General features: G+C 39.9%; 1 protein-coding gene across 1 annotated transcript in view; it reads right to left on the reverse strand.

The window, feature by feature from the left end:
* Positions 1–8,654: 8,654 nt before the first annotated feature.
* Positions 8,655–12,220, reverse strand: part of LOC128654719 (putative uncharacterized protein ENSP00000383309) — a 52,244-nt gene continuing 48,678 nt past the window's right edge. Inside the window, exon 2 of the transcript XR_008401478.1 lies at positions 8,655–9,260. The gene's annotated coding sequence lies outside the window, so the exon portion shown is untranslated. The remainder of the gene's footprint in view (positions 9,261–12,220) is intronic.

The following is a 12,220-nucleotide window of genomic DNA, read 5'->3' on the forward strand; positions in this document are numbered from 1 at the left end:
GAATATTAAAGGACTGTACAAAATTTGATAATAGAAGTAAATTGGAAAATGGCTTAAAACGACATGCTTTATCTGAATCATAAACGGTTATTTTGATTTGAAAGTACCTTTAAAGAGACATTATGGTGAATACATCTAAAATGTTATTGTACAATAAATATTAACATGTTAACACAATTGCAAATAATTTATCCTGATAATATAGTACATCGGATAAAAGGATAATTATCTGAATAAATATAAATATATCAAGCGCATATTTTATTCACAAACTATAGTTTGGTTTCCAAGTGTTATTGCCTCATATGAGAAACTTCCTCAACTACTAATTCTAACTTAGTTTAATGGCATACTATTCTTCCATTACACTACTGTAATGTTCATAAATATCCAAATTGCATGAAACACACACATTTGTATCACTCACAGAAAAAAATAAGATGTATACACACCATAATAACATATATAGTTACATTAGTACATGTATTACAGAGTAAATGAAGCAAGGATCAGAGGCGCTCCAGCAAATCTAGCCCAGAGGCAAACTTATTTCACTTTTATTGGATGAGATTGTTTTTGTGAAACATTTTCTGCAGGTTATTTTGAAATTTAATAAAATTTTAAATTTGGCAGTTACACTAAATCACGAGCTTAATTGCAATATGTTTACTAAATGGAGAAAAAGGAATTTTTACAACTGTATAATATATTGTAGCAGATGAAAATAGCATTGCAAATGAACTGCAGAGAGAGAAAAAAAAAAGAAATTTTAAGTTTTTAAAATGTCTATTGAATATATGTATTTCCTTTACTCTTGATGTAAAATCACATAATTATAATGTAAACATATATTAATAAAACACTTACAGTGCAGCCAGAGCACAGTGCTGTTTGAACAGCCTGAAGTGGAGTAGCCCTGCAAAGCAAAAGCACTAACAGTTCCTGCATATGCCATGTTCTTTCAGCCACTACTGAGCCAACATGCGAACAAAGCAAAAGCACTACACGTTCCTGCATATGTCCTGTTCTTTCGGCCACTACTGAGCCAACATGCGAACAAAGCAAAAGCGCTACCAGTTCCTGCATATGTCCTGTTCTTTCAGCCACTACTGAGCCAACATGCGAACAAATCAAAAGCGCTACCAGTTCCTGCATATGTCCTGTTCTTTCAGCCACTACTGAGCCAACATGTGAACAAAGCAAAAGCGCTACCAGTTCCTGCATATGTCCTGTTCTTTCAGCCACTACTGAGCCAACATGCGAACAAAGCAAAAGCGCTACCAGTTCCTGCATATGTCCTGTTCTTTCAGCCACTACTGAGCCAACATGCGAACAAAGCAAAAGCGCTACCAGTTCCTGCATATGTCCTGTTCTTTCGGCCACTACTGAGCCAACATGCGAACAAAGCAAAAGCGCTACCAGTTCCTGCATATGTCCTGTTCTTTCAGCCACTACTGAGCCAACATGCGAACAAAAAAAAAAGCGCTACCAGTTCCTTTATATGTCCTGTTCTTTCAGCCACTACTGAGCCAACATGCGAACAAAGCAAAAGCGCTACCAGTTCCTGCATATGTCCTGTTCTTTCAGCCACTTCTGAGCCAACATGGGAACAAAACAAAAGCGCTCCCAGTTCCTGCATATGTCCTGTTCTTTCGGCCACTACTGAGCCAACATGCGAACAAAACAAAAGCGCTACCAGTTCCTGCATATGTCCTGTTCTCTCAGCCACTACTGAGCTAACATGCGAACAAAACAAAAGCGCTACCAGTTCCTGCATATGTCCTGTTCTTTCAGCCACTACTGAGCCAACATGCGAACAAAGCAAAAGCGCTAACAGTTCCTGCATATGTCCTGTTCTTTCAGCAACTACTGAGCCAACATGCAAACAAAGCAAAAGCGCTACCAGTTCCTGCATATGTCCTGTTCTTTCAGCAACTACTGAGCCAACATGCGAACAAAGCAAAAGAGCTACCAGTTCCTCCATATGTCCTGTTCTTTCAGCCACTACTGAGCCAACATGCAAACAAAGCAAAAGCGCTACCAGTTCCTGCATATGTCCTGTTCTTTCAGCCACTACTGAGCTAACATGCGAACAAAACAAAAACGATACCAGTTCCTGCATATGTCCTGTTCTTTTGGCCACTACTGAGCCAACATGCGAACAAAACAAAAGCGCTACCAGTTCCTGCATATGTCCTGTTCTTTTGGCCACTACTGAGCCAACATGCGAACAAAACAAAAGCGCTACCAGTTCCTGCATATGTCCTGTTCTTTCAGCCACTACTGAGCCACCTTTCGAACAAAACAAAAGCGCTACCAGTACCTGCATATGTCCTGTTCTTTTGGCCACTACTGAGCCAACATGCGAACAAAACAAAAGCGCTACCAGTTCCTGCATATGTCCTGTTCTTTCAGCCACTACTGAGCCAACATGCGAACAAAACAAAAGTGCTACCAGTTCCTGCATATGTCCTGTTCTTTCAGCCACTACTGAGCCAACATGCGAACAAAGCAAAAGCGCTACCAGTTTCTGCATATGTCCTGTTTTTTCAGCCACTACTGAGCTAACATGCGAACAAAACAAAAGCGCTACCAGTTCCTGCATATGTCCTGTTTTTTCAGCCACTACTGAGCCAACATGCGAACAAAGCAAAAGCGCTACCAGTTCCTGCATATGTCCTGTTCTTTCAGCCACTTCTGAGCCAACATGGGAACAAAACAAAAGCGCTCCCAGTTCCTGCATATGTCCTGTTCTTTCGGCCACTACTGAGCCAACATGCGAACAAAACAAAAGCGCTACCAGTTCCTGCATATGTCCTGTTCTCTCAGCCACTACTGAGCTAACATGCGAACAAAACAAAAGCGCTACCAGTTCCTGCATATGTCCTGTTCTTTCAGCCACTACTGAGCCAACATGCGAACAAAGCAAAAGCGCTAACAGTTCCTGCATATGTCCTGTTCTTTCAGCAACTACTGAGCCAACATGCAAACAAAGCAAAAGCGCTACCAGTTCCTGCATATGTCCTGTTCTTTCAGCAACTACTGAGCCAACATGCGAACAAAGCAAAAGAGCTACCAGTTCCTCCATATGTCCTGTTCTTTCAGCCACTACTGAGCTAACATGCGAACAAAACAAAAGCGCTACCAGTTCCTGCATATGTCCTGTTCTTTCAGCCACTACTGAGCCAACATGCGAACAAAACAAAAGTGCTACCAGTTCCTGCATATGTCCTGTTCTTTCAGCCACTACTGAGCCAACATGCGAACAAAGCAAAAGCTCTACCAGTTTCTGCATATGTCCTGTTTTTTCAGCCACTACTGAGCTAACATGCAAACAAAACAAAAGCGCTACCAGTTCCTGCATATGTCCTGTTCTTTCAGCCACTACTGAGCCAACATGCGAACAAAGCAAAAGCGCTAACAGTTCCTGCATATGTCCTGTTCTTTCAGCCACTTCTGAGCCAACATGGGAACAAAACAAAAGCGCTCCCAGTTCCTGCATATGTCCTGTTCTTTCGGCCACTACTGAGCCAACATGCGAACAAAACAAAAGCGCTACCAGTTCCTGCATATGTCCTGTTCTCTCAGCCACTACTGAGCTAACATGCGAACAAAACAAAAGCGCTACCAGTTCCTGCATATGTCCTGTTCTTTCAGCCACTACTGAGCCAACATGCGAACAAAGCAAAAGCGCTAACAGTTCCTGCATATGTCCTGTTCTTTCAGCAACTACTGAGCCAACATGCAAACAAAGCAAAAGCGCTACCAGTTCCTGCATATGTCCTGTTCTTTCAGCAACTACTGAGCCAACATGCGAACAAAGCAAAAGAGCTACCAGTTCCTCCATATGTCCTGTTCTTTCAGCCACTACTGAGCTAACATGCGAACAAAACAAAAGCGCTACCAGTTCCTGCATATGTCCTGTTCTTTCAGCCACTACTGAGCCACCTTTCGAACAAAACAAAAGCGCTACCAGTACCTGCATATGTCCTGTTCTTTTGGCCACTACTGAGCCAACATGCGAACAAAACAAAAGCGCTACCAGTTCCTGCATATGTCCTGTTCTTTCAGCCACTACTGAGCCAACATGCGAACAAAACAAAAGTGCTACCAGTTCCTGCATATGTCCTGTTCTTTCAGCCACTACTGAGCCAACATGCGAACAAAGCAAAAGCGCTACCAGTTTCTGCATATGTCCTGTTTTTTCAGCCACTACTGAGCTAACATGCAAAGAAAACAAAAGCGCTACCAGTTCCTGCATATGTCCTGTTTTTTCAGCCACTACTGAGCCAACATGCGAACAAAGCAAAAGCGCTACCAGTTCCTGCATATGTCCTGTTTTTTCAGCCACTACTGAGCCAACATGCGAACAAAGCAAAAGCGCTACCAGTTCCTGCATATGTCCTGTTTTTTCAGCCACTACTGAGCCAACATACTAAGAAAGCAAAAGCGCTACCAGTTCCTGCATATGTCCTGTTCTTTCAGCCACTACTGAGCCAACATGCGAACAAAGCAAAAGCGCTACCAGTTCCTGCATATGTCCTGTTCTTTCAGCCACTATTGAGCCAACATGCGAACAAAGCAAAAGCGCTACCAGTTCCTGCATATGTCCTGTTCTTTCAGCCTCTACTGAGCCAACATGCGAACAAAGCAAAAGCGCTACGAGTTCCTGCATATGTCCTGTTCTTTCAGCCTCTACTGAGCCAACATGCGAACAAAGCAAAAGCGCTACCAGTTCCTGCATATGTCCTGTTCTTTCGGCCACTACTGAGCCAACATGCGAACAAAACAAAAGAACTACCAGTTCCTGCATATGTCCTGTTCTTTCGGCCACTACTGAGCCAACATGCGAACAAAGCAAAAGCGCTACAAGTTCCTGCATATGTCCTGTTCTTTCGGCCACTACTGAGCCAACATGCGAACAAAACAAAAGCGCTACCAGTTCCTGCATATATCCTGTTCTTTCAGCCACTACTGAGCCAACATGCGAACAAAGCAAAAGCGCTACCAGTTCCTGCATATGTCCTGTTCTTTCAGCCACTACTGAGCCAACATGCGAACAAAACAAAAGCGCTACCAGTTCCTGCATATGTCCTGTTTTTTAGCCACTACTGAGCCAACATGCGAACAAAGCAAAAGCGCTACCAGTTCCTGCATATGTCCTGTTTTTTAGCCATTACTGAGCCAACATGCGAACAAAACAAAAGCGCTACCAGTTCCTGCATATGTCCTGTTTTTTAGCCACTACTGAGCCATCATGCGAACAAAGCAAAAGCGCTACCAGTTCCTGCATATGTCCTGTTCTTTCGGTCACTACTGAGCCAACATGCGAACAAAGCAAAAGTGCTACCAGTTCCTGCATATGTCCTGTTCTTTCAGCCACTACTGAGCCAACATGCGAACAAAACAAAAGCGCTACCAGTTCCTGCATATGTCCTGTTCTTTCAGCCACTACTGAGCCAACATGCGAACAAAGCAAAAGCGCTACCAGTTCCTGCATATGTCCTGTTCTTTCAGCCACTACTGAGCTAACATGCGAACAAAGCATAAGCGCTACCAGTTACTGCATATGTCCTGTTCTTTCAGCCACTACTGAGCCAACATGCGAACAAAGCAAAAGCTCTACCAGTTCCTGCATATGTCCTGTTCTTTCGGCCACTACTGAGCCAACATGCGAAGAAAGCAAAAGTGCTACCAGTTCCTGCATATGTCCTGTTCTTTCAGCCACTACTGAGCCAACATGCGAACAAAGCAAAAGCGCTCCCAGTTCCTGCATATGTCCTGTTTTTTCAGCCACTACTGAGCCAACATGCGAACAAAGCAAAAGAGCTAACAGTTCCTGCATATGTCCTGTTCTTTCAGTCACTACTGAGCCACCATGCGAACAAAGCGAAAGAGCAACCAGTTACTGCATATGTCCTGTTCTTTCAGTCACTACTGAACCAACATGCGAACAAAGCGAAAGAGCAACCAGTTCCTGCATATGTCCTGTTCTTTCAGTCACTACTGAACCAACATGCGAACAAAGCGAAAGAGCTACCAGTTCCTGCATATGTCCTGTTCTTTCAGCCACTACTGAGCTAACATGCGAACAAAGCATAAGCGCTACCAGTTACTGCATATGTCCTGTTCTTTCAGCCACTACTGAGCCAACATGTGAACAAAACAAAAGTGCTACCAGTTCCTGCATATGTCCTGTTCTTTCAGTCACTACTGAACCAACATGCGAACAAAGCGAAAGAGCTACCAGTTCCTGCATATGTCCTGTTCTTTCGGCAGACTTGCTGCATTTTCTGCGACAACATTTCAGATTATGTTCTGCCATGAGGACCGCTAGTGAGCCAACATTTGAACACAACCGTTAAATAACACCTTACATTTGTTACTTTTTATTATTTGGAATCACCACAATTCGTTAACATGTTACCACCAAAAATGTATGGGACTATTGCATTGACAGAGAATTTGTCAATTTACTTTACAGGATCAACCACCTGTCCCCCATAGCCTAAGTTTAAAGAAAAATACTCCATGACTGCAAGTGTTTGTGCTAGAGTATGGCACAACACAGTCCATAAGCCCTACAAAAGGGTAGATTTATTAAGCTGCATTGGCAGCTTTTTCGGCTATGTGAAGCAGGTTTTGTGTAAGCAAGCCTACTGCACATATTTAAGAAGCAAAAAAACGCTTCTTTTTCCTCTCCTCTACCTCAGAAATGGCGAGAACATCCACCCCAGCACTCACTCATTCAGGGTAATTGACATTCCTTGCTCTAGCGCAATTGGTTGCGCCAGAGCAAGGGGTGACATTGCATAAGAAACCTCTCGTGCAATGTTAATTTTCACTGTGCAATGCAACATCCCAAGTGGCGATTGCAGGCGGACAGGTTCACTACCTGCGAACCTGTCTACCTGCAGGGACGGTACATTTACCCTAAAGAGTTAGTAGTTCAGCAATAAGAGGCACAGTCTATAATGCCAATTGCTTGGCAAGTTGAAGCAAACGTATGGCATAACACACTCCATAGGTCATACAAGTAGTTAATTGTTCAGCAATAAGAGACACAGTCCAGGCGTGTGGCAAGTTGCAGCACGACTATGGTATAACACAGTCAGTAGGTCATACAAGGAGGTAGTTGTTCTGCATTAAAAGACACAGCCCATGATGCCAAGTTATTTGTTTGGATTTTAAAGTGTTCCACAACAACACTACATTTATTTGAGCCATTAAACATCAAAAAATATATGTTCTAGAAAATAATTGACATTGATGGAATATTCTTGCTATACCTAAGACTTTCATAAATGTCATGACTCATATATCTGCACCACAAGGGGAAGGAGCAAACAGAATACAAATGAGGGCCGTAAGGTCTGCATTAAACTTAATCACCCACAGAAGTCTCCAAGTGCAGAGGCAGATGGTGAGAGATCTACAAAGATATAGACCATATATCCTATATATTGGCCCAAGCTTTTTATATATAAGTTTACCGTTTATGAATATACAAAATACAATGCCAATGATACCTTATTAAAATGCATGATTGTTATCCATATTAGTTGGGAATCTCAAACATTGTATTATATATTTATGTAATGAATCCAGATATATTATTAGCGACATAAAAAAAGCTTACCTCAGAATTTAGGACTAGGAGGAGTAGGAGGGAGATTGGCTGGAGGGTAAGAAGGCTGAAGCAACAGACTTGGAAAGGGGTAATTTTTTTTTGCAAGATTGACGGTGCTGTGTCACTCGGGGTAAAAGCTGTCCACAAATTCACGTGATCTGACAGCACGGTGCACCTATTTGGGAACTACATAACCAAGAACAACTCGTTTGAAGACCAATGAATAAACAAAAGTGGATTGGCTAACCTTATCTATGTCATCAGGCGTTGCTGCTTGCTATTGGATGATTGCTTTCCTTTTGTTGACAAAACGGTATTTGCATTATGTATGAATATTAAAAAGATGATTTATATTATTTTTTATTGAAATGCATTTAGAATGTAAACAGGTTTCTGCTGAAGTGTGATATGTTGAAAAGTTAAACCTTGTGGCATAGTTGATTGCATTTTATGCTCAATAATAACTACTTTTCAGCAGAAAAGGATAGATGAGCCCTGATGTAAACATAACTCATCACACCTGTTTATGGGCGTGTTGTGAGGTAGGTAGGCAGGGTTAAACACTATATATATAATGGCTTTAGTGCTAGGCTATCACAGCTTGTTTATACTTTTTTTAATCTGCTCTTGAGAAAGGCTATGCAATAGCTGAAACGCGTTGAACTTTTTTTTTAAATAAATCCTTGAAGCTGTACCTTATTGATGTTCTGCTGATGATTCAACAATAAATGCACATTTATTTTTATTATATTATATTTATATATTATATATTTATTTATATTTATATATTATATATTTATTTATATTTATATATATTATATTTATATTATATTTACATTCTAATTTTTCCTCCGATTGTTTGGAAGTTACTGCACTATTGTAGACTCTTGTTTTAGAGGTGAGAAAGGTTGGAAGACCCTTACCAGAGGGCGCAGGCAGCTTTTACCCCCTGAATGACACAGCACCACCAATCTTGCAAAAATCCATTTCATACGGTTTGGGAGACCTGGGGCTGGCAGTGATCACCTATAGGGATGTGTGCTAACACTGTTTGATACTGTGCTAACACGGTTTGATACTTAACCACTTTATATCTTAGGAAGGGGTAAATCAGGGGAGATGCCACCAGTGTGCTCTGAGGTATGGGGCAATCTCCAACAGGCTGTTTGGTCTGCTCATTTAATTTCTCATTGATTGCAGCTCTCTCACCATCAGACTCTGCACTTGAAGACTTCTGTGGGTGGACGTGTTAAAAACAGACATCATGGCCCTGTTCTCTGATTGCTCCTTACTCTTTTGGTGCATCCTGTGGTGGTGGTGTTGCATGAGGTGGTGGTGTTGCATGAGGTGGTGGTGTTGCATGAGGTGGTGGATTGGTGTTGAGCACTGGTGGAGCGTAAAATGTAGAACGTGGGTTGGGAGAGATCCAAGGACTGAGGGGAAAGGGCTTGTGCTGTATCAAGGGGACACATTAACTATTAGTTGTGGGATGGATGGCTGATGCTGCATTTCAAAAGTTGGGTCCCGTCTTCCTCCAGGAGTTTCAAGAATGATCCTCCATGGGAGGGCCAATCCTCTTCAGCCTGAGGTTCCTCCTTATGAAGGGCCTCTTCACCCTGCTCTTGTGGCACTGCATGAAATTTGGAAATACAATATACATTATTGCTCATATTATATAAATATCTACACTCTAAAGCAAATGAACAAATAACAAATACATTTAAAAAAAAACAGAAACATGTTTAAAATCCAAGACAACCAAGAAATCTAAATGGCACTTATAATGTATATTAATTTATCTATATCTGTCAAAGTCAAGTAAACCAAAGGAAAGTAAAAGCAACCACTTCCGGGATAATACCAAAGTAAGGAGAGTTAGCATTATTCAGTGTGCTTCAGGGTTGTAATGCCATGCCAAGAGTGTCACCAGTGAGACAAAATCCCAATGTAATGTGACAAAAATAAGATTTTTTTTATTGAACTAACAACATATTTAATTTAATAATGAATATAAATTTTGGGTTTTTCATCTGTTCCCATTTGGTTTTTACCTAGTAAATAAATGTTATTTAGAGCCTGAATTATACAAATATGATATGAAAAATCTGTGAGATAATACAGTAAGTGAACATAAATGAATCATCACAATGTTCCTACGAGAGCAGTGAGTTAATGGGCATTTAGATGCTCTATAAGAAAGAGCCGGCATTTCCTATACCACTTGAGAAGCAGTGTCTGATACCTGCATTAGTAGCTTTCACCTTTACTGGTGAATGGAGTGTGTCACTGAGCGCCTACTACATTAAAGACCCTTAGCTCTAATAGATTGACCCCTAGCGATCAGAAGTGTATGGAGAATCAGAAGATATAATATCAAAGCGCCAAACAACAATGGCAGGGTCTGGATAGTCTAATATGAGTGTTAATCAAGTAATAGTTTTAAAACATTGTGACATTTAAGACAATTTATTGTGATAAAACAAAAAATGATACAACAATATAAAACAATATAAAACAATGTTGGTTAAAACAATGTTACATTAAAAACAAATAATCGAGGATCCAAGATTTTACAAGAGATGACAAGAATTACAATATAAAATACAATACAAAAGAAAGGCTTGCTGTGTCGGCCTATGGGCGTGATGGAGCGGTGTATTATATAACTGGTGTCTATGGATAAGAAGTGTCTTTTCTAGTATTGAAAAGCATATAATGTTCAATAGGTAAACAGGTATAAAGAATGTTTTGTATCAAAATCAAAATACGTGAAATACCGAAGGTAAACAATATTGTCGTGAAAAATTAAAGGCAAACAATATTTTGAAAAGTGTGAAAAAACTGCTCTAAAAAACGATAAGCAGAGAACAGTGTGAACAAAAATTTCTCAGAAAAAATGCAAAAAATGGTGCTATTCTAAATGCAAACTGTCTTCATAACCGGTTAGAATAATGTCAATAAGAAGTGAATCAACAGTCTTCACAAATTATGCAGATATATCCAGTGAGATGCAAAAAATCGAGTGAAAAAATCAAGTGAAAAAACAAGTGAAAAAAAGGAAGATAGTCTGTTCAAATTGGTGTGAATTAGTCACACGACCCAAAAATAAAATCAAATGTAAAATGTGTGAGTGATAGTTTTCCTCCAAGATTGAGGGTGCAAATGTGTCTTCAAAACAATAGATTCAACTTGCTGCAGATGAAAGTCCTTCTGCCAAAAAAGAAATAAACAATAGTGTAGATGGTTTTAAAAGAATAATAATATCAGAATGTCACTCACCAGTCGACGCGTTTCGGTCATCCACTGACCTTTATCAAGACTGGTTTTCTAATGTGATTGGGGTCTTTATATACCTTAGTTTGTGATTGTCCATTTATCGTTGTACCGGAAGTGAACCTCACCACTTCCGGTTTCGCGTAACTTAGATTATCCTTATGTTTCTTAGATGCCGTATGTTTATTTATCAGATTATAAGGCTTTTATTCTCTGTCTTTATCCCTATTTGTTTCATTAATTTCAAATGGTTGTGGGATAATGTTTTGGCGGTCACTTATACCTTTACTATGTGTATACCCCAATTGGTTGGCCTTATACACATAGATCCTTCCGATTGGCTAAGTAGGGGGCGGGTTTTAAAATATATCTACTCTATTGGCCGTGGTAGTGTTATTGGTAACCTAGGTTACCGGACTTTGTATCCGTGTTTCCAGCCTGCCTATTGGATGCCCGGAAGCGTCCACACTGCTTAGCGGTTGGTTCAATTTGAAGGTGTGTAAAGAATTAGAAGATTCTATTGGTTTCTGTTATTATGATACAAGAGAGATCGTAGTACTGGATTTTTCATTAATGCCGACTGTTATACATAAAAAACAATGTGAGTTTTGTTGTGTGAATCCTTTATGACATATAGAATTACAACTTATATTGCTACAATATGTATAAGTCCTATTTATATCGTCTGTAAGTGTACTAGCTGGACTTTTTACAATTGTGACACGGAGTTTTTGCTTCACAAGAAAAGATTTGTTTTTTTTAAAAACATTACAGCCTTCTAGGAAAGTAGACCCTGTACAATGTTCCTTGTGCTTATGATCAAACATATTGACTTTTGTTGATCTTATATAACTACTCATATGTGACTTGTCAAAAGTTTAAAAGCGGGTTTATCACTTGAAATTCAGGTTTCTTACTGATTCTCTGATATATGTTAAAAAATGTTTTAGTGAAATACTTAAAAACTTAACAGACTTCATTTTGTGTGATGGAGGGGTGCATTATATCAATATTGGCTAGCTTCTTGATGTTTATAGAACTTAAGTGTTCTTAAGATACTTATTATTTTCAGTTTCTATTTAGCCTGAAAAGATGTAATGAAACTAATCTGCAGAGGCTTGTTATAATTTATAGAGGAGAATTGGGTGATCATGGCTGTCAAAAGGGATTTTGAAAGGGAATTTCGAAAGGTTGTTCCTTTTCTGGTCAATATTCTATATATATTTGGACTTATCTATTAGTTACTTTTGTTCCAAATTTTACTTTATCTTGGTGTGCTAGACTTATATATACAAAGATATTCATATTGTCATCCTG

This window comes from Bombina bombina, chromosome 3 (genome assembly GCF_027579735.1).
Source record: "Bombina bombina isolate aBomBom1 chromosome 3, aBomBom1.pri, whole genome shotgun sequence".
NCBI classification, from domain to species: domain Eukaryota; kingdom Metazoa; phylum Chordata; class Amphibia; order Anura; family Bombinatoridae; genus Bombina; species Bombina bombina.